The sequence below is a fragment of the Pseudophryne corroboree genome, chromosome 1, assembly GCF_028390025.1.
Source record: "Pseudophryne corroboree isolate aPseCor3 chromosome 1, aPseCor3.hap2, whole genome shotgun sequence".
NCBI lineage: Eukaryota > Metazoa > Chordata > Amphibia > Anura > Myobatrachidae > Pseudophryne > Pseudophryne corroboree.
Genome location: NC_086444.1, coordinates 1007350912 through 1007377167, shown reverse-complemented (window position 1 = coordinate 1007377167; position 26256 = coordinate 1007350912). Strand labels below are relative to the sequence as shown.

The 26256-nt window shown below is 39.5% G+C and overlaps 12 non-coding genes across 12 annotated transcripts; all 12 read left to right on the top strand.

Annotated features, from left to right (window-relative positions):
- The first annotated feature begins 1026 nt into the window (after positions 1–1026).
- TRNAC-GCA (transfer RNA cysteine (anticodon GCA)) lies at positions 1027–1098 on the top strand. Its single transcript has one exon. It is a non-coding gene; the product is annotated as a tRNA-Cys (tRNA).
- A 1548-nt stretch (positions 1099–2646) lies between these two features.
- On the top strand, positions 2647–2718 carry TRNAC-GCA (transfer RNA cysteine (anticodon GCA)). The gene has a single exon. It is a non-coding gene; the product is annotated as a tRNA-Cys (tRNA).
- A 1548-nt stretch (positions 2719–4266) lies between these two features.
- TRNAC-GCA (transfer RNA cysteine (anticodon GCA)) lies at positions 4267–4338 on the top strand. The gene has a single exon. It is a non-coding gene; the product is annotated as a tRNA-Cys (tRNA).
- A 1548-nt stretch (positions 4339–5886) lies between these two features.
- TRNAC-GCA (transfer RNA cysteine (anticodon GCA)) lies at positions 5887–5958 on the top strand. Its single transcript has one exon. It is a non-coding gene; the product is annotated as a tRNA-Cys (tRNA).
- Positions 5959–7506: 1548 nt separating this feature from the next.
- Positions 7507–7578, top strand: TRNAC-GCA (transfer RNA cysteine (anticodon GCA)). Its single transcript has one exon. It is a non-coding gene; the product is annotated as a tRNA-Cys (tRNA).
- Positions 7579–9126: 1548 nt separating this feature from the next.
- TRNAC-GCA (transfer RNA cysteine (anticodon GCA)) lies at positions 9127–9198 on the top strand. Its single transcript has one exon. It is a non-coding gene; the product is annotated as a tRNA-Cys (tRNA).
- Positions 9199–13519: 4321 nt separating this feature from the next.
- Positions 13520–13591, top strand: TRNAC-GCA (transfer RNA cysteine (anticodon GCA)). The gene has a single exon. It is a non-coding gene; the product is annotated as a tRNA-Cys (tRNA).
- A 756-nt stretch (positions 13592–14347) lies between these two features.
- TRNAC-GCA (transfer RNA cysteine (anticodon GCA)) lies at positions 14348–14424 on the top strand. The gene has a single exon. It is a non-coding gene; the product is annotated as a tRNA-Cys (tRNA).
- Positions 14425–15970: 1546 nt separating this feature from the next.
- On the top strand, positions 15971–16042 carry TRNAC-GCA (transfer RNA cysteine (anticodon GCA)). The gene has a single exon. It is a non-coding gene; the product is annotated as a tRNA-Cys (tRNA).
- Positions 16043–17590: 1548 nt separating this feature from the next.
- TRNAC-GCA (transfer RNA cysteine (anticodon GCA)) lies at positions 17591–17662 on the top strand. Its single transcript has one exon. It is a non-coding gene; the product is annotated as a tRNA-Cys (tRNA).
- Positions 17663–19246: 1584 nt separating this feature from the next.
- On the top strand, positions 19247–19318 carry TRNAC-GCA (transfer RNA cysteine (anticodon GCA)). The gene has a single exon. It is a non-coding gene; the product is annotated as a tRNA-Cys (tRNA).
- Positions 19319–20866: 1548 nt separating this feature from the next.
- Positions 20867–20938, top strand: TRNAC-GCA (transfer RNA cysteine (anticodon GCA)). The gene has a single exon. It is a non-coding gene; the product is annotated as a tRNA-Cys (tRNA).
- Positions 20939–26256: the final 5318 nt, after the last annotated feature.

The following is a 26256-nucleotide window of genomic DNA, read 5'->3' as shown; positions in this document are numbered from 1 at the left end:
GCCATGTTTTGAACTCATACTGATTTTGCAATTAGTCCATAAGGCATACATGCATTCAGAACATCTGAGCCCACTGACCTAAAAATCAAATATTTTATTTTATTGCCAAAATGTATCTCAATCAGTTAGTTTTCAGAAATTATTTATATTGGTTTAGTGACAATTTGTATTTTAGTTCTCTTTGGCTTCCATAAAACAATGTCACAACTGGATTTCAATATATACTACTCTGACTAGCACAAACAATAGTGGAGCTTTAGGATGATCAAAGTTTTTGCTTTTAATGTATAGCGTCCCTTTGCAGTCTATACCTTGTTTGGGACTCAAGTAATGTAAAAACATACTCAAGTGGCAGTCAGGCAACAAAAAATGTTAACATTTCAACTTAATACTTTACCTCAGGAAAGTACAGTATCAGTGGCAGGTTTTTACAGCTACTTTTGATAGAGAATTATACAGCATAAAATAACTGTACATGAAGGATGAATGCTTTATTCCTAACAAACTTTGATAAATAAGGGAGTATTGGGCATTAACATGGCAGAATTCAAAATTATTTGGTACAGCCATGTTTTCAACTCTGACTGATTTTGCAATTAGTCCATAAGGCATACATGCATTCAGAACATCTGAGCCCACTGACCCAAAATTCAAATATTTTATTTTCTTAGCAAAAATGTACCATGATAAAATAGTTTTCAGAAATTATTAATATTGGTTTGGTAACAATTTGTATTTTAGATCAGTTTTGCTTCAATAAAACAATGTCACAACTGGATTTCAATAAATCCTACTCTGACTAGCACTAACTATAGTGGAACTTTAGGATGATCAAAGTTTCTTTTTGAGTATGCTCACAGATTATACCTGCAGTATGTGAACTCTCTATTTATGCCCTGACTAATAACTCCAAAGCATTACCATAAAGAAACAGACTCATCTTCACCTCCTGCAGGACAAGAAATACAGTACAGTAACTTTTACATCAAGGCTGCAATGTGCATGTGCTTATAGTGAGAAAGAGCAGGGGGTATAGCTCAGTGGTAGAGCATTCGACTGCAGATCGAGAGGTCCCAGGTTCAAATCCGGGTGCCCTCTATTACTTGCGTTTCGGACTCAAGTAATGTAGAAACATACTCAAGCGGCAGTCAAGCAACAAAAAATGTTGAAATGTCAACTTAATACGTTACCTCAGGAAAGTACAGTATCAGTGGCAGGTTTTGACTGCTAATTTGATAGAGAATTATACAGGATAAAATCACTATACATGAAGGATGAATGCTTTATTCCTAACTAACTTTGATAAATAAGGGAGTATTGGGCATTAACATGGCAGAATTACAATTTTTTTGGTGCAGCCATGTTTTGAACTCATACTGATTTTGCAATTAGTCTATAAGGCATACATGCATTCAGAACATCTGAGCCCACTGACCTAAAAATCAAATATTTTATTTTATTGCCAAAATGTATCTCAATCAGTTAGTTTTCAGAAATTATTAATATTGGTTTAGTGACAGTTTGTATTTTAGTTCTCTTTGGCTTCCATAAAACAATGTCACAACTGGATTTCAATATATACTACTCTGACTAGCACAAACAATAGTGGAGCTTTAGGATGATCAAAGTTTCTTTTTAAACATGCTCACAGATTATACCTACAGTATGTAAACTCTCTATTTATGCCCTGACTAATAACTCCAAACCTTTACCATAAAGAAACAGACTCATCTTCACCTCCTGCAGGACAAGAAATACAGTACAGTAACCTTTACATCAAGGCTGCAATGTGTATGGTCTTATAGTTAGAAAGACCAGGGGGTATAAATCAGTTGTTGAGCATTCGAGTGCATGTCGAGAGGTCCCTGGTTCAAATCCAGGTGCCCCCTATAATTTGCTTTTAATGTATAGCGTCCCTTTGCAGTCTATACCACGTTTGGGACTCAAGTAATGTAAAAACATACTCAAGTGGCAGTCAGGCAACAAAAAATGTTGACATTTCAACTTAATACTTTACCTCAGGGAAGTACAGTATCAGTGGCAGGTTTTTACAGCTACTTTTGATAGAGAATTATACAGCATAAAATAACTGTACATGAAGGATGAATGCTTTATTCCTAACAAACTTTGATAAATAAGGGAGTATTGGGCATTAACATGGCAGAATTCAAAATTATTTGGTACAGCCATGTTTTCAACTCTGACTGATTTTGCAATTAGTCCATAAGGCATACATGCATTCAGAACATCTGAGCCCACTGACCCAAAATTCAAATATTTTATTTTCTTAGCAAAAATGTACCATGATAAAATAGTTTTCAGAAATTATTAATATTGGTTTGGTAACAATTTGTATTTTAGATCAGTTTTGCTTCAATAAAACAATGTCACAACTGGATTTCAATAAATCCTACTCTGACTAGCACTAACTATAGTGGAACTTTAGGATGATCAAAGTTTCTTTTTGAGTATGCTCACAGATTATACCTGCAGTATGTGAACTCTCTATTTATGCCCTGACTAATAACTCCAAAGCATTACCATAAAGAAACAGACTCATCTTCACCTCCTGCAGGACAAGAAATACAGTACAGTAACCTTTACATCAAGGCTGCAATGTGCATGTGCTTATAGTGAGAAAGAGCAGGGGGTATAGCTCAGTGGTAGAGCATTCGACTGCAGATCGAGAGGTCCCAGGTTCAAATCCGGGTGCCCTCTATTACTTGCGTTTCGGACTCAAGTAATGTAGAAACATACTCAAGCGGCAGTCAAGCAACAAAAAATGTTGAAATGTCAACTTAATACGTTACCTCAGGAAAGTACAGTATCAGTGGCAGGTTTTGACTGCTAATTTGATAGAGAATTATACAGGATAAAATCACTATACATGAAGGATGAATGCTTTATTCCTAACTAACTTTGATAAATAAGGGAGTATTGGGCATTAACATGGCAGAATTACAATTTTTTTGGTGCAGCCATGTTTTGAACTCATACTGATTTTGCAATTAGTCCATAAGGCATACATGAATTCAGAACATCTGAGCCCACTGACCTAAAAATCAAATATTTTATTTTATTGCCAAAATGTATCTCAATCAGTTAGTTTTCAGAAATTATTAATATTGGTTTAGTGACAATTTGTATTTTAGTTCTCTTTGGCTTCCATAAAACAATGTCACAACTGAGTTTCAATATATACTACTCTGACTAGCACAAACAATAGTGGAGCTTTAGGATGATCAAAGTTTCTTTTTAAACATGCTCACAGATTATACCTACAGTATGTAAACTCTCTATTTATGCCCTAACTAATAACTCCAAACCTTTACCATAAAGAAACAGACTCATCTTCACCTCCTGCAGGACAAGAAATACAGTACAGTAACCTTTACATCAAGGCTGCAATGTGTATGGTCTTATAGTTAGAAAGACCAGGGGGTATAAATCAGTTGTTGAGCATTCGAGTGCATGTCGAGAGGTCCCTGGTTCAAATCCAGGTGCCCCCTGTAATTTGCTTTTAATGTATAGCGTCCCTTTGCAGTCTATACCACGTTTGGGACTCAAGTAATATAAAAACATACTCAAGTGGCAGTCAGGCAACAAAAAATGTTGACATTTCAACTTAATACTGTACCTCAGGAAAGTACAGTATCAGTGGCAGGTTTTTACAGCTACTTTTGATAGAGAATTATACAGCATAAAATAACTGTACATGAAGGATGAATGCTTTATTCCTAACTAACTTTGATAAATAAGGGAGTATTGGGCATTAACATGGCAGAATTCAAAATTATTTGGTACAGCCATGTTTTCAACTCCGACTGATTTTGCAATTAGTCCATAAGGCATACATGCATTCAGAACATCTGAGCCCACTGACCCAAAATTCAAATATTTTATTTTCTTAGCAAAAATGTACCATGATAAAATAGTTTTCAGAAATTATTAATATTGGTTTGGTAACAATTTGTATTTTAGATCAGTTTTGCTTCAATAAAACAATGTCACAACTGGATTTCAATAAATCCTACTCTGACTAGCACTAACTATAGTGGAAATTTAGGAAGATCAAAGTTTCTTTTTGAGTATGCTCATAGATTATACCTGCAGTATGTGAACTCTCTATTTATGCCCTGACTAATAACTCCAAAGCATTACCATAAAGAAATAGACTCATCTTCACCTCCTGCAGGACAAGAAATACAGTACAGTAACCTTTACATCAAGGCTGCAATGTGCATGTGCTTATAGTGAGAAAGAGCAGGGGGTATAGCTCAGTGGTAGAGCATTCGACTGCAGATCGAGAGGTCCCAGGTTCAAATCCGGGTGCCCTCTATTACTTGCGTTTCGGACTCAAGTAATGTAGAAACATACTCAAGCGGCAGTCAAGCAACAAAAAATGTTGAAATGTCAACTTAATACGTTACCTCAGGAAAGTACAGTATCAGTGGCAGGTTTTGACTGCTAATTTGATAGAGAATTATACAGGATAAAATCACTATACATGAAGGATGAATGCTTTATTCCTAACTAACTTTGATAAATAAGGGAGTATTGGGCATTAACATGGCAGAATTACAATTTTTTTGGTGCAGCCATGTTTTGAACTCATACTGATTTTGCAATTAGTCCATAAGGCATACATGAATTCAGAACATCTGAGCCCACTGACCTAAAAATCAAATATTTTATTTTATTGCCAAAATGTATCTCAATCAGTTAGTTTTCAGAAATTATTAATATTGGTTTAGTGACAATTTGTATTTTAGTTCTCTTTGGCTTCCATAAAACAATGTCACAACTGAGTTTCAATATATACTACTCTGACTAGCACAAACAATAGTGGAGCTTTAGGATGATCAAAGTTTCTTTTTAAACATGCTCACAGATTATACCTACAGTATGTAAACTCTCTATTTATGCCCTAACTAATAACTCCAAACCTTTACCATAAAGAAACAGACTCATCTTCACCTCCTGCAGGACAAGAAATACAGTACAGTAACCTTTACATCAAGGCTGCAATGTGTATGGTCTTATAGTTAGAAAGACCAGGGGGTATAAATCAGTTGTTGAGCATTCGAGTGCATGTCGAGAGGTCCCTGGTTCAAATCCAGGTGCCCCCTATAATTTGCTTTTAATGTATAGCGTCCCTTTGCAGTCTATACCACGTTTGGGACTCAAGTAATATAAAAACATACTCAAGTGGCAGTCAGGCAACAAAAAATGTTGACATTTCAACTTAATACTGTACCTCAGGAAAGTACAGTATCAGTGGCAGGTTTTTACAGCTACTTTTGATAGAGAATTATACAGCATAAAATAACTGTACATGAAGGATGAATGCTTTATTCCTAACTAACTTTGATAAATAAGGGAGTATTGGGCATTAACATGGCAGAATTCAAAATTATTTGGTACAGCCATGTTTTCAACTCCGACTGATTTTGCAATTAGTCCATAAGGCATACATGCATTCAGAACATCTGAGCCCACTGACCCAAAATTCAAATATTTTATTTTCTTAGCAAAAATGTACCATGATAAAATAGTTTTCAGAAATTATTAATATTGGTTTGGTAACAATTTGTATTTTAGATCAGTTTTGCTTCAATAAAACAATGTCACAACTGGATTTCAATAAATCCTACTCTGACTAGCACTAACTATAGTGGAAATTTAGGAAGATCAAAGTTTCTTTTTGAGTATGCTCACAGATTATACCTGCAGTATGTGAACTCTCTATTTATGCCCTGACTAATAACTCCAAAGCATTACCATAAAGAAATAGACTCATCTTCACCTCCTGCAGGACAAGAAATACAGTACAGTAACCTTTACATCAAGGCTGCAATGTGCATGTGCTTATAGTGAGAAAGAGCAGGGGGTATAGCTCAGTGGTAGAGCATTCGACTGCAGATCGAGAGGTCCCAGGTTCAAATCCGGGTGCCCTCTATTACTTGCGTTTCGGACTCAAGTAATGTAAAAACATACTCAAGTGGCAGTCAGGCAACAAAAAATGTTGAAATGTCAACTTAATACTTTACCTCAGGAAAGTACAGTATCAGTGGCAGGTTTTGACAGCTAATTTGATAGAGAATTATACAGGATAAAATCACTATACATGAAGGATGAATGCTTTATTCCTAACTAACTTTGATAAATAAGGGAGTATTGGGCATTAACATGGCAGAATTACAATTTTTTTGGTGCAGCCATGTTTTGAACTCATACTGATTTTGCAATTAGTCCATAAGGCATACATGCATTCAGAATATCTGAGCCCACTGACCTAAAAATCAAATATTTTATTTTATTGCCAAAATGTATCTCAATCAGTTAGTTTTCAGAAATTATTAATATTGGTTTAGTGACAATTTGTATTTTAGTTCTATTTGGCTTCCATAAAACAATGTCACAACTGGATTTCAATATATACTACTCTGCCTAGCACAAACAATAGTGGAGCTTTAGGATGATCAAAGTATCTTTTTAAACATGCTCACAGATTATACCTACAGTATGTAAACTCTCTATTTATGCCCTGACTAATAACTCCAAACCTTTACCATAAAGAAACAGACTCATCTTCACCTCCTGCAGGACAAGAAATACAGTACAGTAACCTTTACATCAAGGCTGCAATGTGTATGGTCTTATAGTTAGAAAGACCAGGGGGTATAAATCAGTTGTTGAGCATTCGAGTGCATGTCGAGAGGTCCCTGGTTCAAATCCAGGTGCCCCCTGTAATTTGCTTTTAATGTATAGCGTCCCTTAGCAGTCTATACCACGTTTGGGACTCAAGTAATGTAAAAACATACTCAAGTGGCAGTCAGGAAACAAAAAATGTTGACATTTCAACTTAATACTTTACCTCAGGAAAGTACAGTATCAGTGGCAGGTTTTTACAGCTACTTTTGATAAAGAATTATACAGCATAAAATAACTGTACATGAAGGATGAATGCTTTATTCCTAACTAACTTTGATAAATAAGGGAGTATTGGGCATTAACATGGCAGAATTCAAAATTATTTGGTACAGCCATGTTTTCAACTCCGACTGATTTTGCAATTAGTCCATAAGGCATACATGCATTCAGAACATCTGAGCCCACTGACCCAAAATTCAAATATTTTATTTTCTTAGCAAAAATGTACCATGATAAAATAGTTTTCAGAAATTATTAATATTGGTTTGGTAACAATTTGTATTTTAGATCAGTTTTGCTTCAATAAAACAATGTCACAACTGGATTTCAATAAATCCTACTCTGACTAGCACTAACTATAGTGGAAATTTAGGAAGATCAAAGTTTCTTTTTGAGTATGCTCACAGATTATACCTGCAGTATGTGAACTCTCTATTTATGCCCTGACTAATAACTCCAAAGCATTACCATAAAGAAATAGACTCATCTTCACCTCCTGCAGGACAAGAAATACAGTACAGTAACCTTTACATCAAGGCTGCAATGTGCATGTGCTTATAGTGAGAAAGAGCAGGGGGTATAGCTCAGTGGTAGAGCATTCGACTGCAGATCGAGAGGTCCCAGGTTCAAATCCGGGTGCCCTCTATTACTTGCGTTTCGGACTCAAGTAATGTAAAAACATACTCAAGTGGCAGTCAGGCAACAAAAAATGTTGAAATGTCAACTTAATACTTTACCTCAGGAAAGTACAGTATCAGTGGCAGGTTTTGACAGCTAATTTGATAGAGAATTATACAGGATAAAATCACTATACATGAAGGATGAATGCTTTATTCCTAACTAACTTTGATAAATAAGGGAGTATTGGGCATTAACATGGCAGAATTACAATTTTTTTGGTGCAGCCATGTTTTGAACTCATACTGATTTTGCAATTAGTCCATAAGGCATACATGCATTCAGAATATCTGAGCCCACTGACCTAAAAATCAAATATTTTATTTTATTGCCAAAATGTATCTCAATCAGTTAGTTTTCAGAAATTATTAATATTGGTTTAGTGACAATTTGTATTTTAGTTCTATTTGGCTTCCATAAAACAATGTCACAACTGGATTTCAATATATACTACTCTGCCTAGCACAAACAATAGTGGAGCTTTAGGATGATCAAAGTATCTTTTTAAACATGCTCACAGATTATACCTACAGTATGTAAACTCTCTATTTATGCCCTGACTAATAACTCCAAACCTTTACCATAAAGAAACAGACTCATCTTCACCTCCTGCAGGACAAGAAATACAGTACAGTAACCTTTACATCAAGGCTGCAATGTGTATGGTCTTATAGTTAGAAAGACCAGGGGGTATAAATCAGTTGTTGAGCATTCGAGTGCATGTCGAGAGGTCCCTGGTTCAAATCCAGGTGCCCCCTGTAATTTGCTTTTAATGTATAGCGTCCCTTAGCAGTCTATACCACGTTTGGGACTCAAGTAATGTAAAAACATACTCAAGTGGCAGTCAGGAAACAAAAAATGTTGACATTTCAACTTAATACTTTACCTCAGGAAAGTACAGTATCAGTGGCAGGTTTTTACAGCTACTTTTGATAAAGAATTATACAGCATAAAATAACTGTACATGAAGGATGAATGCTTTATTCCTAACTAACTTTGATAAATAAGGGAGTATTGGGCATTAACATGGCAGAATTCAAAATTATTTGGTACAGCCATGTTTTCAACTCCGACTGATTTTGCAATTAGTCCATAAGGCATACATGCATTCAGAACATCTGAGCCCACTGACCCAAAATTCAAATATTTTATTTTCTTAGCAAAAATGTACCATGATAAAATAGTTTTCAGAAATTATTAATATTGGTTTGGTAACAATTTGTATTTTAGATCAGTTTTGCTTCAATAAAACAATGTCACAACTGGATTTCAATAAATCCTACTCTGACTAGCACTAACTATAGTGGAAATTTAGGAAGATCAAAGTTTCTTTTTGAGTATGCTCACAGATTATACCTGCAGTATGTGAACTCTCTATTTATGCCCTGACTAATAACTCCAAAGCATTACCATAAAGAAATAGACTCATCTTCACTTCCTGCAGGACAAGAAATACAGTACAGTAACCTTTACATCAAGGCTGCAATGTGTATGTGCTTATTGTGAGAAAGAGCAGGGGATATAGTTTAGTGGTAGAGCATTCGACTGCAGATCGAGAGGTCCCTGGTTCAAATCCGGGTGCGCTCTATTACTTGCTTTTAATGTATATCATCACTTTGCAGTCTATGGGGTATATGCAATAGCGGGCGAATTCGCGGCAATTATCGCCATTTTTTCAATTCGACCAAATTCGCCAGGTGAATTCCGGAAGGTGGCTTCCGGAATTCACCATATGCAATGAAAAACGGATTCGCCAGAGTCGCGGGCGAAAATCGGCCGATTTGGCGGATTTTGCCGCGATTTAAAAAAACGGGAAAAAACGGGGAAAAACCCGAAAAAAAAATGGCGTGGGGTCCCCCCTCCAAAGCATAACCAGCCTCGGGCTCATCGAGCTGGTCCTGGTTCTAAAAATGCAGGGGAAAAATCGCCCAGGGATCCCCCGTATTTTTAAAACCAGCACCGGGCTCTGCGCCTGATGCTGGTGCCAAAAATACGGGGGACAAAAAGAGTAGGGGTCCCCCGTATTTTTAACACCAGCATCGGGCTCCACTAGCTGGACAGATAATGCCACAGCCGGGGGTCACTTTTATGCCGTGCCCTGCGGCCGTGGCATCAAAAATCCAACTAGTCACCCCTGGCCGGGGTACCCTGGGGGAGAGGGGACCCCTTCAATCAAGGGGTCCCCCCCCCCAGCCACCCAAGGGCCAGGGGTGAAGCCCGAGGCTGTCCCCCCCATCCAATGGGCTGCGGATGGGGGGGCTGATAGCCTTTGTGATAAAAAAAAAGATATTGTTTTTTCCAGTAGTACTACAAGTCCCAGCAAGCCTCCCCCGCAAGCTGGTACTTGGAGAACCACAAGTACCAGCATGCGGGAGAAAAACGGGCCCGCTGGTACCTGTAGTACTACTGGAAAAAAAATACCCAAATAAAAACAGGACACACACACCTTGATAGTAAAACTTTATTTCATACGCCGACACACACATACTTACCTGTGTTGACACGCCGACTGCAATGATCTCCGACGATCCGAGGGTACCTGTCAAAAAATTATACTCACCTTCCAGCGTCCAGAGGTCCAGGTCCAGAGGTAAATCCACGTACTTTGTAAAAAAACAAACCGAACACGATCCACCGGACTAATGAAAGGGGTCCAATGTTTTCACATTAGACTCCTTTCCCCGAATGCCGGGACATCACGTGACTCCTGTCACTGATGTCCCTTCAGCCAATCAGGAAGCGCTACTGCCGTGGCGCTCACCTGATTGGCTGGACGCCGTCTGTACTCTGACAGCGCCTCGCAAAGCCGCTCCATTACTTTCAATGGTGGGAACTTTGCGGCTAGCGGTGGGGTCACCCGCCGGTCAGCCGCTGACCGGCGGGTGACCTCACCGCTAGCCGCTAAGTTCCCACCATTGAATATAATGGAGGGAGCTGTGCGATGCGCTGTCACAGCGATCAGCCAATCAGGTGAGCGCAACGAAGTTGCGCTTCCTGATTGGCTTAGAGACCTGTCAGTGACAGCTGTCACTGACAGGTCTTATTCGTGGAAAGGTGTCCCATGTGTCAGCATGGGACCCCTTTCAGTCCGTTCTGGAGCGGGTATTTGCGTTTTCTTTTTTTGCCAAGTACGTGGATTTATCTCTGGACCATGGCTGAGGTGAGTATATTGAACTTTGCTTTTCAGGTATCCGTGGATTCTACATGGAGAAGAGGACCGATGTCGGCGTGTGAACATAGGTATGTGTGTGTCGGTAGTGTGAAATAAAGTTTTACTGTCGACGGTGTGTGTGTCCTGTTTTTATTTGGGTATTTTTTTCCCAGTAGTACTACAGGAACCAGCGGGCCCGCTTTTCTCCCGCATGCTGGTACTTGTGGTTCTCCAAGTACCAGCTTGCGGGGGAGGCTTGCTGGGACTTGTAGTACTAATGGAAAAAACAATATCTTTTTTTTATCACAAAGGCTATCAGCCCCCCCATCCGCAGCCCATTGGATGGGGGGGGACAGCCTCGGGCTTCACCCCTGGCCCTTGGGTGGCTGGGGGGGGGGGACCCCTTGATTGAAGGGGTCCCCACTCCCCCAGGGTACCCCGGCCAGGGGTGACTAGTTGGATATTTGATGCCACGGCCGCAGGGCACGGCATAAAAGTGACCCCCGGCTGTGGCATTATCTGTCCAGCTAGTGGAGCCCGATGCTGGTGTTAAAAATACGGGGGACCCCTACTCTTTTTGTCCCCCGTATTTTTGGCACCAGCACCAGGCGCAGAGCCCGGTGCTGGTTTTAAAAATACGGGGGATCCCCTGTCAATTTTTTCCCCGCATTTTTAGAACCAGGACCAGCTCAATGAGCCCGAGGCTGGTTATGCTTTGGAGGGGGGACCCCACGCCATTTTTTTTTCTGATTTTACCGTTCCAGCAATAAAAAAAAAAAAAAAAAAAAATTTAAAAAATATATAAATAATATTTGTGCCTCCCCCCCAAAAAAAAAAAATACCTAATCCCTTCTAATATAAATAGATCTGCTATTCCCAAAAAAAAAAACACCAAAAAAAACATGTTTAAATTTTTTTTATTTGTTTTCACCCTCCAAAGTGTGGCGGATTGAAAATCGCGAATTTGCTGTCTAAAAGCACTGCAGGCGAATTTCCAAACTTGAATTGAATATGCTGGAGGCGAATTGCAGCATCTGTACCATTGCAGAAAAGGCGAATGCGGAAAAAGGCGAATTGAGACAAGGCGAATTTTGACGGTCCGTTTTTTTGCGAAAAAGTACTGCACTGCATAGGCGAATTGATTTTTTGAGGCGAAAACGTTCCGGAATTCGCCTTTTTTTGAAATTCGCCCGCTATTGCATATACCCCTATACCTCATTTGGGACTCAAGTAATGTAAAAACATACTCAAGTGGCAGTCAGGCAACAAAAAATGTTGAAATGTCAACTTAATACTTTACCTCAGGAAAGTACAGTATCAGTGGCAGGTTTTGACTGCTAATTTGATAGAGAATTATACAGGATAAAATCACTATACATGAAGGATGAATGCTTTATTCCTAACTAACTTTGATAAATAAGAGAGTATTGGGCATTAACATGGCAGAATTACATTTTTTTTTGGTGCAGCCATGTTTTGAACTCATACTGATTTTGCAATTAGTCCATAAGGCATACATGCATTCAGAACATCTGAGCCCACTGACCTAAAAATCAAATATTTTATTTTATTGCCAAAATGTATCTCAATCAGTTAGTTTTCAGAAATTATTAATATTGGTTTAGTGACAATTTGTATTTTTAGTTCTCTTTGGCTTCCATAAAACAATGTCACAACTGGATTTCAATATATACTACTCTGACTAGCACAAACAATAGTGGAGCTTTAGGATGATCAAAGTTTCTTTTTAAACATGCTCACAGATTATACCTACAGTATGTAAACTCTCCATTTATGCCCTGACTAATAACTCCAAACCTTTACCATAAAGAAACAGACTCATCTTCACCTCCTGCAGGACAAGAAATACAGTACAGTAACCTTTACATCAAGGCTGCAATGTGTATGGTCTTATAGTTAGAAAGACCAGGGGGTATAAATCAGTTGTTGAGCATTCGAGTGCATGTCGAGAGGTCCCTGGTTCAAATCCAGGTGCCCCTGTAATTTGCTTTTAATGTATAGCGTCCCTTTCCAGTCTATACCACGTTTGGGACTCAAGTAATGTAAAAACATACTCAAGTGGCAGTCAGGCAACAAAAAATGTTGACATTTCAACTTAATACTTTACCTCAGGAAAGTACAGTATCAGTGGCAGGTTTTTACAGCTACTTTTGATAGAGAATTATACAGCATAAAATAACTGTACATGAAGGATGAATGCTTTATTCCTAACTAACTTTGATAAATAAGGGAGTATTGGGCATTAACATGGCAGAATTCAAAATGATTTGGTACAGCCATGTTTTCAACTCCGACTGATTTTGCAATTAGTCCATAAGGCATACATGCATTCAGAACATCTGAGCCCACTGACCCAAAATTCAAATATTTTATTTTCTTAGCAAAAATGTACCATGATAAAATAGTTTTCAGAAATTATTAATATTGGTTTGGTAACAATTTGTATTTTAGATCAGTATTGCTTCAATAAAACAATGTCACAACTGGATTTCAATAAATCCTACTCTGACTAGCACTAACTATAGTGGAACTTTAGGATGATCAAAGTTTCTTTTTGAGTAAGCTCACAGATTATACCTGCAGTATGTGGACTCTCTATTTATGCCCTGACTAATAACTCCAAAGCATTACCATAAAGAAACAGACTCATCTTCACCTCCTACAGGACAAGAAATACAGTACAGTAACCTTTACATCAAGGCTGCAATGTGTATGTGCTTATAGAGAGAAAGAGCAGGGGATATAGTTTAGTGGTAGAGCATTCGACTGCAGATCGAGAGGTCCCTGGTTTAAATCCGGGTGCCCCCTATTACTTGCTTTTAATGTATAGCATCACTTTGCAGTCTATACCTCATTTGGGACTCAAGTAATGTAAAAACATACTCAAGTGGCAGTCAGGCAACAAAATATGTTGAAATGTCAACTTAATACTTTACCTCAGGAAAGTACAGTATCAGTGGCAGGTTTTGACTGCTAATTTGATAGAGAATTATACAGGATAAAATCACTATACATGAAGGATGAATGCTTTATTCCTAACTAACTTTGATAAATAAGGGAGTATTGGGCATTAACATGGCAGAATTACATTTTTTTTGGTGCAGCCATGTTTTGAGCTCATACTGATTTTGCAATTAGTCCATAAGGCATACATGCATTCAGAACATCTGAGCCCACTGACCCAAAAATCAAATATTTTATTTTCTTAGCAAAAATGTACCATGATAAAATAGTTTTCAGAAATTATTAATATTGGTTTGGTAACAATTTGTATTTTAGATCAGTTTTGCTTCAATAAAACAATGTCACAACTGGATTTCAATAAATCCTACTCTGACTAGCACTAACTATAGTGGAAATTTAGGATGATCAAAGTTTCTTTTTGAATACGCTCACAGATTATACCTGCAGTATGTGAACTCTCTACTTATGCCCTGACTAATAACTCCAAAGCATTACCATAAAGAAATAGACTCATCTTCACCTCCTGCAGGACAAGAAATACAGTACAGTAACCTTTACATCAAGGCTGCAATGTGTATGTGCTTATAGTGAGGAAGAGCAGGGGGTATACAGTAGCTCAGTTGTAGAGCATTCGACTGCAGATCGAGAGGTCCCTGGTTCAAATCCGGGTGCCCCCTAATACCTCGTTTGGGACTCAAGTAATGTAAAAACATACTCAAGTGGCAGTCAGGCAACAAAAAATGTTGAAATGTCAACTTAATACTTTACCTCAGGAAAGTACAGTATCAGTGGCAGGTTTTGACTGCTAATTTGATAGAGAATTATACAGGATAAAATCACTATACATGAAGGATGAATGCTTTATTCCTAACTAACTTTGATAAATAAGGGAGTATTGGGCATTAACATGGCAGAATTACATTTTTTTTGGTGCAGCCATGTTTTGAGCTCATACTGATTTTGCAATTAGTCCATAAGGCATACATGCATTCAGAACATCTGAGACCACTGACCTAAAAATCAAATATTTTATTTTATTGCCAAAATGTATCTCAATCAGTTAGTTTTCAGAAATTATTAATATTGGTTTAGTGACAACTTGTATTTTAGTTCTCTTTGGCTTCCATAAAACAATGTCACAATTAGATTTCAATATATACTACTCTGACTAGCACAAACAATAGTGGAACTTTAGGATGATCAAAGTTTCTTTTTAAACATGCTCACAGATTATACCTACAGTATGTAAACTCTCCATTTATGCCCTGACTAATAACTCCAAACCTTTACCATAAAGAAACAGACTCATCTTTACCTCCTCCAGGACAAGAAATACAGTACAGTAACCTTTACATCAAGGCTGCAATGTGTATGGTCTTATAGTTAGAAAGACGAGGGGGTATAAATAAGTTGTTGAGCATTCAAATGCATGTCGAGAGGTCCCTGGTTCAAATCCAGGTGCCCCTACAATTTGCTTTTAATGTATAGCGTCCCTTTGCAGTCTATACCACGTTTGGGACTCAAGTAATGTAAAAACATATTCAAGTGGCAGTCAGGCAACAAAAAATGTTAACATTTCAACTTAATACTTTACCTCAGGAAAGTACAGTATCAGTGGCAGGTTTTTACAGCTACTTTTGATAGAGAATTATACAGCATAAAATAACTGTACATGAAGGATGAATGCTTTATTCCTAACAAACTTTGATAAATAAGGGAGTATTGGGCATTAACATGGCAGAATTCAAAATTATTTGGTACAGCCATGTTTTCAACTCTGACTGATTTTGCAATTAGTCCATAAGGCATACATGCATTCAGAACATCTGAGCCCACTGACCCAAAATTCAAATATTTTATTTTCTTAGCAAAAATGTACCATGATAAAATAGTTTTCAGAAATTATTAATATTGGTTTGGTAACAATTTGTATTTTAGATCAGTTTTGCTTCAATAAAACAATGTCACAACTGGATTTCAATAAATCCTACTCTGACTAGCACTAACTATAGTGGAACTTTAGGATGATCAAAGTTTCTTTTTGAGTATGCTCACAGATTATACCTGCAGTATGTGAACTCTCTATTTATGCCCTGACTAATAACTCCAAAGCATTACCATAAAGAAACAGACTCATCTTCACCTCCTGCAGGACAAGAAATACAGTACAGTAACCTTTACATCAAGGCTGCAATGTGCATGTGCTTATAGTGAGAAAGAGCAGGGGGTATAGCTCAGTGGTAGAGCATTCGACTGCAGATCGAGAGGTCCCAGGTTCAAATCCGGGTGCCCTCTATTACTTGCGTTTCGGACTCAAGTAATGTAGAAAGATACTCAAGCGGCAGTCAAGCAACAAAAAATGTTGAAATGTCAACTTAATACGTTACCTCAGGAAAGTACAGTATCAGTGGCAGGTTTTGACTGCTAATTTGATAGAGAATTATACAGGATAAAATCACTATACATGAAGGATGAATGCTTTATTCCTAACTAACTTTGATAAATAAGGGAGTATTGGGCATTAACATGGCAGAATTACAATTTTTTTGGTGCAGCCATGTTTTGAACTCATACTGATTTTGCAATTAGTCTATAAGGCATACATGCATTCAGAACATCTGAGCCCACTGACCTAAAAATCAAATATTTTATTTTATTGCCAAAATGTATCTCAATCAGTTAGTTTTCAGAAATTATTAATATTGGTTTAGTGACAGTTTGTATTTTAGTTCTCTTTGGCTTCCATAAAACAATGTCACAACTGGATTTCAATATATACTACTCTGACTAGCACAAACAATAGTGGAGCTTTAGGATGATCAAAGTTTCTTTTTAAACATGCTCACAGATTATACCTACAGTATGTAAACTCTCTATTTATGCCCTGACTAATAACTCCAAACCTTTACCATAAAGAAACAGACTCATCTTCACCTCCTGCAGGACAAGAAATACAGTACAGTAACCTTTACATCAAGGCTGCAATGTGTATGGTCTTATAGTTAGAAAGACCAGGGGGTATAAATCAGTTGTTGAGCATTCGAGTGCATGTCGAGAGGTCCCTGGTTCAAATCCAGGTGCCCCCTATAATTTGCTTTTAATGTATAGCGTCCCTTTGCAGTCTATACCACGTTTGGGACTCAAGTAATGTAAAAACATACTCAAGTGGCAGTCAGGCAACAAAAAATGTTGACATTTCAACTTAATACTTTACCTCAGGGAAGTACAGTATCAGTGGCAGGTTTTTACAGCTACTTTTGATAGAGAATTATACAGCATAAAATAACTGTACATGAAGGATGAATGCTTTATTCCTAACTAACTTTGATAAATAAGGGAGTATTGGGCATTAACATGGCAGAATTCAAAATTATTTGTTACAACCATGTTTTCAACTCCGACTGATTTTGCAATTAGTCCATAAGGCATACATGCATTCAGAACATCTGAGCCCACTGACCCAAAATTCAAATATTTTATTTTCTTAGCAAAAATGTACCATGATAAAATAGTTTTCAGAAATTATTAATATTGGTTTGGTAACAATTTGTATTTTAGATCAGTTTTGCTTCAATAAAACAATGTCACAACTGGATTTCAATAAATTCTACTCTGACTAGCACTAACTATAGTGGAAATTTAGGATGATCAAAGTTTCTTTTTGAGTATGCTCACAGAGTATACCTGCAGTATGTGAACTCTCTATTTATGCCCTGACTAATAACTCCAAAGCATTACCATAAAGAAATAGACTCATATTCACCTCCTGCAGGACAAGAAATACAGTACAGTAACCTTTACATCAAGGCTACAATGTGTATGTGCTTATAGTGAGAAAGAGCAGGGGGTATAGCTCAGTGGTAGAGCATTCGACTGCAGATCGAGAGGTCCCTGGTTCAAATTCGGGTGCCCCCTATTACTTGCTTTTAATGTATAGCATCACTTTGCAGTCTATACTTCATTTGGGACTCAAGTAATGTAAAAACATACTCAAGTGGCAGTCAGGCAACAAAAAATTTTGAAATGTCAACTTAATACTTTACCTCAGGAAAGTACAGTATCAGTGGCAGGTTTTGACTGCTAATTTGATAGAGAATTATACAGGATAAAATCACTATACATGAAGGATGAATGCTTTATTCCTAACTAACTTTGATAAATAAGGGAGTATTGGGCATTAACATGGCAGAATTACAATTTTTTTGGTGCAGCCATGTTTTGAACTCATACTGATTTTGCAATTAGTCCATAAGGCATACATGAATTCAGAACATCTGAGCCCACTGACCTAAAAATCAAATATTTTATTTTATTGCCAAAATGTATCTCAATCAGTTAGTTTTCAGAAATTATTAATATTGGTTTAGTGACAATTTGTATTTTAGTTCTCTTTGGCTTCCATAAAACAATGTCACAACTGAATTTCAATATATACTACTCTGACTAGCACAAACAATAGTGGAGCTTTAGGATGATCAAAGTTTCTTTTTAAACATGCTCACAGATTATACCTACAGTATGTAAACTCTCTATTTATGCCCTAACTAATAACTCCAAACCTTTACCATAAAGAAACAGACTCATCTTCACCTCCTGCAGGACAAGAAATACAGTACAGTAACCTTTACATCAAGGCTGCAATGTGTATGGTCTTATAGTTAGAAAGACCAGGGGGTATAAATCAGTTGTTGAGCATTCGAGTGCATGTCGAGAGGTCCCTGGTTCAAATCCAGGTGCCCCCTATAATTTGCTTTTAATGTATAGCGTCCCTTTGCAGTCTATACCACGTTTGGGACTCAAGTAATATAAAAACATACTCAAGTGGCAGTCAGGCAACAAAAAATGTTGACATTTCAACTTAATACTTTACCTCAGGAAAGTACAGTATCAGTGGCAGGTTTTTACAGCTACTTTTGATAGAGAATTATACAGCATAAAATAACTGTACATGAAGGATGAATGCTTTATTCCTAACTAACTTTGATAAATAAGGGAGTATTGGGCATTAACATGGCAGAATTCAAAATTATTTGGTACAGCCATGTTTTCAACTCCGACTGATTTTGCAATTAGTCCATAAGGCATACATGCATTCAGAACATCTGAGCCCACTGACCCAAAATTCAAATATTTTATTTTCTTAGCAAAAATGTACCATGATAAAATAGTTTTCAGAAATTATTAATATTGGTTTGGTAACAATTTGTATTTTAGATCAGTTTTGCTTCAATAAAACAATGTCACAACTGGATTTCAATAAATCCTACTCTGACTAGCACTAACTATAGTGGAAATTTAGGAAGATCAAAGTTTCTTTTTGAGTATGCTCACAGATTATACCTGCAGTATGTGAACTCTCTATTTATGCCCTGACTAATAACTCCAAAGCATTACCATAAAGAAATAGACTCATCTTCACCTCCTGCAGGACAAGAAATACAGTACAGTAACCTTTACATCAAGGCTGCAATGTGCATGTGCTTATAGTGAGAAAGAGCAGGGGGTATAGCTCAGTGGTAGAGCATTCGACTGCAGATCGAGAGGTCCCAGGTTCAAATCCGGGTGCCCTCTATTACTTGCGTTTCGGACTCAAGTAATGTAAAAACATACTCAAGTGGCAGTCAGGCAACAAAAAATGTTGAAATGTCAACTTAATACTTTACCTCAGGAAAGTACAGTATCAGTGGCAGGTTTTGACTGCTAATTTGATAGAGAATTATACAGGATAAAATCACTATACATGAAGGATGAATGCTTTATTCCTAACTAACTTTGATAAATAAGGGAGTATTGGGAATTAACATGGCAGAATTACAATTTTTTTGGTGCAGCCATGTTTTGAACTCATACTGATTTTGCAATTAGTCCATAAGGCATACATGCATTCAGAACATCTGAGCCCACTGACCTAAAAATCAAATATTTTATTTTATTGCCAAAATGTATCTCAATCAGTTAGTTTTCAGAAATTATTAATATTGGTTTAGTGACAATTTGTATTTTAGTTCTATTTGGCTTCCATAAAACAATGTCACAACTGGATTTCAATATATACTACTCTGCCTAGCACAAACAATAGTGGAGCTTTAGGATGATCAAAGTTTCTTTTTAAACATGCTCACAGATTATACCTACAGTATGTAAACTCTCTATTTATGCCCTGACTAATAACTCCAAACCTTTACCATAAAGAAACAGACTCATCTTCACCTCCTGCAGGACAAGAAATACAGTACAGTAACCTTTACATCAAGGCTGCAATGTGTATGGTCTTATAGTTAGAAAGACCAGGGGGTATAAATCAGTTGTTGAGCATTCGAGTGCATGTCGAGAGGTCCCTGGTTCAAATCCAGGTGCCCCCTGTAATTTGCTTTTAATGTATAGCGTCCCTTAGCAGTCTATACCACGTTTGGGACTCAAGTAATGTAAAAACATACTCAAGTGGCAGTCAGGAAACAAAAAATGTTGACATTTCAACTTAATACTTTACCTCAGGAAAGTACAGTATCAGTGGCAGGTTTTTACAGCTACTTTTGATAAAGAATTATACAGCATAAAATAACTGTACATGAAGGATGAATGCTTTATTCCTAACTAACTTTGATAAATAAGGGAGTATTGGGCATTAACATGGCAGAATTCAAAATTATTTGGTACAGCCATGTTTTCAACTCCGACTGATTTTGCAATTAGTCCATAAGGCATACATGCATTCAGAACATCTGAGCCCACTGACCCAAAATTCAAATATTTTATTTTCTTAGCAAAAATGTACCATGATAAAATAGTTTTCAGAAATTATTAATATTGGTTTGGTAACAATTTGTATTTTAGATCAGTTTTGCTTCAATAAAACAATGTCACAACTGGATTTCAATAAATCCTACTCTGACTAGCACTAACTATAGTGGAAATTTAGGAAGATCAAAGTTTCTTTTTGAGTATGCTCACAGATTATACCTGCAGTATGTGAACTCTCTATTTATGCCCTGACTAATAACTCCAAAGCATTACCATAAAGAAATAGACTCATCTTCACCTCCTGCAGGACAAGAAATACAGTACAGTAACCTTTACATCAAGGCTGCAATGTGTATGTGCTAATAGTGAGAAAGAGCAGGGGGTATAGCTCAGTGGTAGAGCATTTGACTGCAGATCGAGAGGTCCCTGGTTCAAATACGGGTGCACCCTATTACTTGCTTTTAATGTATATCATCACTTCGCAGTCTATACCTCATTTGGGACTCAAGTAATGTAAAAACATACTCAAGTGGCAGTCAGGCAACAAAAAATGTTGAAATGTCAACTTAATACTTTACTAGAGATGAGCGCCTGAAATTTTTCGGGTTTTGTGTTTTGGTTTTGGGTTCGGTTCCGCGGCCGTGTTTTGGGTTCGAACGCGTTTTGGCAAAACCTCACCGAATTATTTTTGTCGGATTCGGGTGTGTTTTGGATTCGGGTGTTTTTTTCCAAAAACACTAAAAAACAGCTTAAATCATAGAATTTGGGGGTCATTTTGATCCCAAAGTATTATTAACCTCAAAAACCATAATTTACACTCATTTTCAGTCTATTCTGAATACCTCACACCTCACAATATTATTTTTAGTCCTAAAATTTGCACCGAGGTCGCTGTGTGAGTAAGATAAGCGACCCTAGTGGCCGACACAAACACCGGGCCCATCTAGGAGTGGCACTGCAGTGTCACGCAGGATGTCCCTTCCAAAAAACCCTCCCCAAACAGCACATGACGCAAAGAAAAAAAGAGGCGCAATGTGGTAGCTGTGTGAGTAAGATTAGCGACCCTAGTGGCCGACACAAACACCGGGCCCATCTAGGAGTGGCACTGCAGTGTCACGCAGGATGGCCCTTCCAAAAAACCCTCCCCAAACAGCACATGACGCAAAGAAAAAAAGAGGCGCAATGAGGTAGCTGATTGTGTGAGTAAGATTAGCGACCCTAGTGGCCGACACAAACACCGGGCCCATCTAGGAGTGGCACTGCAGTGTCACGCAGGATGGCCCTTCCAAAAAACCCTCCCCAAACAGCACATGACGCAAAGAAAAAAAGAGGCGCAATGAGGTAGCTGACTGTGTGAGTAAGATTAGCGACCCTAGTGGCCGACACAAACACCGGGCCCATCTAGGAGTGGCACTGCAGTGTCACGCAGGATGTCCCTTCCAAAAAACCCTCCCCAAACAGCACATGACGCAAAGAAAAAAAGAGGCGCAATGAGGTAGCTGTGTGAGTAAGATTAGCGACCCTAGTGGCCGACACAAACACCGGGCCCATCTAGGAGTGGCACTGCAGTGTCACGCAGGATGTCCCTTCCAAAAAACCCTCCCCAAACAGCACATGACGCAAAGAAAAAAAGAGGCGCAATGAGGTAGCTGTGTGAGTAAGATTAGCGACCCTAGTGGCCGACACAAACACCGGGCCCATCTAGGAGTGGCACTGCAGTGTCACGCAGGATGTCCCTTCCAAAAAACCCTCCCCAAACAGCACATGACGCAAAGAAAAAAAGAGGCGCAATGAGGTAGCTGACTGTGTGAGTAAGATTAGCGACCCTAGTGGCCGACACAAACACCGGGCCCATTTAGGAGTGGCACTGCAGTGTCACGCAGGATGTCCCTTCCAAAAAACCCTCCCCAATCAGCACATGATGCAAAGAAAAAGAAAAGAAAAAAGAGGTGCAAGATGGAATTATCCTTGGGCCCTCCCACCCACCCTTATGTTGTATAAACAAAACAGGACATGCACACTTTAACCAACCCATCATTTCAGTGACAGGGTCTGCCACACGACTGTGACTGATATGACGGGTTGGTTTGGACCCCCCCCAAAAAAGAAGCAATTAATCTCTCCTTGCACAAACTGGCTCTACAGAGGCAAGATGTCCACCTCATCTTCACCCTCCGATATATCACCGTGTACATCCCCCTCCTCACAGATTATCAATTCGTCCCCACTGGAATCCACCATCTCAGCTCCCTGTGTACTTTGTGGAGGCAATTGCTGCTGGTCAATGTCTCCGCGGAGGAATTGATTATAATTCATTTTAATGAACATCATCTTCTCCACATTTTCTGGATGTAACCTCGTACGCCGATTGCTGACAAGGTGAGCGGCGGCACTAAACACTCTTTCGGAGTACACACTTGTGGGAGGGCAACTTAGGTAGAATAAAGCCAGTTTGTGCAAGGGCCTCCAAATTGCCTCTTTTTCCTGCCAGTATAAGTACGGACTGTGTGACGTGCCTACTTGGATGCGGTCACTCATATAATCCTCCACCATTCTATCAATGTTGAGAGAATCATATGCAGTGACAGTAGACGACATGTCCGTAATCGTTGTCAGGTCCTTCAGTCCGGACCAGATGTCAGCATCAGCAGTCGCTCCAGACTGCCCTGCATCACCGCCAGCGGGTGGGCTCGGAATTCTGAACCTTTTCCTCGCACCCCCAGTTGCGGGAGAATGTGAAGGAGGAGATGTTGACAGGTCGCGTTCCGCTTGACTTGACAATTTTGTCACCAGCAGGTCTTTCAACCCCAGCAGACCTGTGTCTGCCGGAAAGAGAGATCCAAGGTAGGCTTTAAATCTAGGATCGAGCACGGTGGCCAAAATGTAGTGCTCTGATTTCAACAGATTGACCACCCGTGAATCCTTGTTAAGCGAATTAAGGGCTGCATCCACAAGTCCCACATGCCTAGCGGAATCGCTCCCTTTTAGCTCCTTCTTCAATGCCTCCAGCTTCTTCTGCAAAAGCCTGATGAGGGGAATGACCTGACTCAGGCTGGCAGTGTCTGAACTGACTTCACGTGTGGCAAGTTCAAAGGGCATCAGAACCTTGCACAACGTTGAAATCATTCTCCACTGCACTTGAGACAGGTGCATTCCATCTCCTATATCGTGCTCAATTGTATAGGCTTGAATGGCCTTTTGCTGCTCCTCCAACCTCTGAAGCATATAGAGGGTTGAATTCCACCTCGTTACCACTTCTTGCTTCAGATGATGGCAGGGCAGGTTCAGTAGTTTTTGGTGGTGCTCCAGTCTTCTGTACGTGGTGCCTGTACGCCGAAAGTGTCCCGCAATTTTTCTGGCCACCGACAGCATCTCTTGCACGCCCCTGTCGTTTTTAAAAAAAATCTGCACCACCAAATTCAAGGTATGTGCAAAACATGGGACGTGCTGGAATTTGCCCATATTTAATGCACACACAATATTGCTGGCGTTGTCCGATGCCACAAATCCACAGGAGAGTCCAATTGGGGTAAGCCATTCCGCGATGATCTTCCTCAGTTGCCGTAAGAGGTTTTCAGCTGTGTGCGTATTCTGGAAAGCGGTGATACAAAGCGTAGCCTGCCTAGGAAAGAGTTGGCGTTTGCGAGATGCTGCTACTGGTGCCGCCGCTGCTGTTCTTGCGGCGGGAGTCCATACATCTACCCAGTGGGCTGTCACAGTCATATAGTCCTGACCCTGCCCTGCTCCACTTGTCCACATGTCCGTGGTTAAGTGGACATTGGGTACAACTGCATTTTTTAGGAGACTGGTGAGTCTTTTTCTGACGTCTGTGTACATTCTCGGTATCGCCTGCCTAGAGAAGTGGAACCTAGATGGTATTTGGTAACGGGGGCACACTGCCTCAATAAATTGTCTAGTTCCCTGTGAACTAACGGCGGATACCGGACGCACGTCTAACACCAACATAGTTGTCAAGGACTCAGTTATCCGCTTTGCAGTAGGATGACTGCTGTGATATTTCATCTTCCTCGCAAAGGACTGTTGAACAGTCAATTGCTTACTGGAAGTAGTACAAGTGGGCTTACGACTTCCCCTCTGGGATGACCATCGACTCCCAGCGGCAACAACAGCAGCGCCAGCAGCAGTAGGCGTTACACGCAAGGATGCATCGGAGGAATCCCAGGCAGGAGAGGACTCGTCAGACTTGCCAGTGACATGGCCTGCAGGACTATTGGCATTCCTGGGGAAGGAGGAAATTGACACTGAGGGAGTTGGTGGGGTGGTTTGCGTGAGCTTGGTTACAAGAGGAAGGGATTTACTGGTCAGTGGACTGCTTCCGCTGTCACCCAAAGTTTTTGAACTTGTCACTGACTTATTATGAATGCGCTGCAGGTGACGTATAAGGGAGGATGTTCCGAGGTGGTTAACGTCCTTACCCCTACTTATTACAGCTTGACAAAGGGAACACACGGCTTGACACCTGTTGTCCGCATTTCTGGTGAAATACCTCCACACCGAAGAGCTGATTTTTTTGGTATTTTCACCTGGCATGTCAACGGCCATATTCCTCCCACGGACAACAGGTGTCTCCCCGGGTGCCTGACTTAAACAAACCACCTCACCATCAGAATCCTCCTGGTCAATTTCCTCCCCAGCGCCAGCAACACCCATATCCTCCTCATCCTGGTGTACTTCAACACTGACATCTTCAATCTGACTATCAGGAACTGGACTGCGGGTGCTCCTTCCAGCACTTGCAGGGGGCGTGCAAATGGTGGAAGGCGCATGCTCTTCACGTCCAGTGTTGGGAAGGTCAGGCATCGCAACCGACACAATTGGACTCTCCTTGTGGATTTGGGATTTCAAAGAACGCACAGTTCTTTGCGGTGCTTTTGCCAGCTTGAGTCTTTTCAGTTTTCTAGCGAGAGGCTGAGTGCTTCCATCCTCATGTGAAGCTGAACCACTAGCCATGAACATAGGCCAGGGCCTCAGCCGTTCCTTGCCACTCCGTGTGGTAAATGGCATATTGGCAAGTTTACGCTTCTCCTCCGACAATTTTATTTTAGGTTTTGGAGTCCTTTTTTTACTGATATTTGGTGTTTTGGTTTTGACATGCTCTGTACTATGCCATTGGGCATCGGCCTTGGCAGACGACGTTGCTGGCATTTCATCGTCTCGGCCATGACTAGTGGCAGCAGCTTCAGCACGAGGTGGAAGTGGATCTTGATCTTTCCCTAATTTTGGAACCTCAACATTTTTGTTCTCCATATTTTAATAGGCACAACTAAAAGGCACCTCAGGTAAACAATGCAGATGGATGGATTGGATACTAGTATACAATTATGGACGGGCTGCCGAGTGCCGACACAGAGGTAGCCACAGCCGTGAACTACCGCACTGTACTGTGTCTGCTGCTAATATATAGACTGGTTGATAAAGAGATAGTATACTCGTAACTAGTATGTATGTATAAAGAAAGAAAAAAAAACCACGGTTAGGTCACTGGTATATACAATTATGGACGGGCTGCCGAGTGCCGACACAGAGGTAGCCACAGCCGTGAACTACCGCACTGTACTGTGTCTGCTGCTAATATATAGACTGGTTGATAAAGAGATAGTATACTCGTAACTAGTATGTATGTATAAAGAAAGAAAAAAAAACCACGGTTAGGTGGTATATACAATTATGGACGGGCTGCCGAGTGCCGACACAGAGGTAGCCACAGCCGTGAACTACCGCACTGTACTGTGTCTGCTGCTAATATA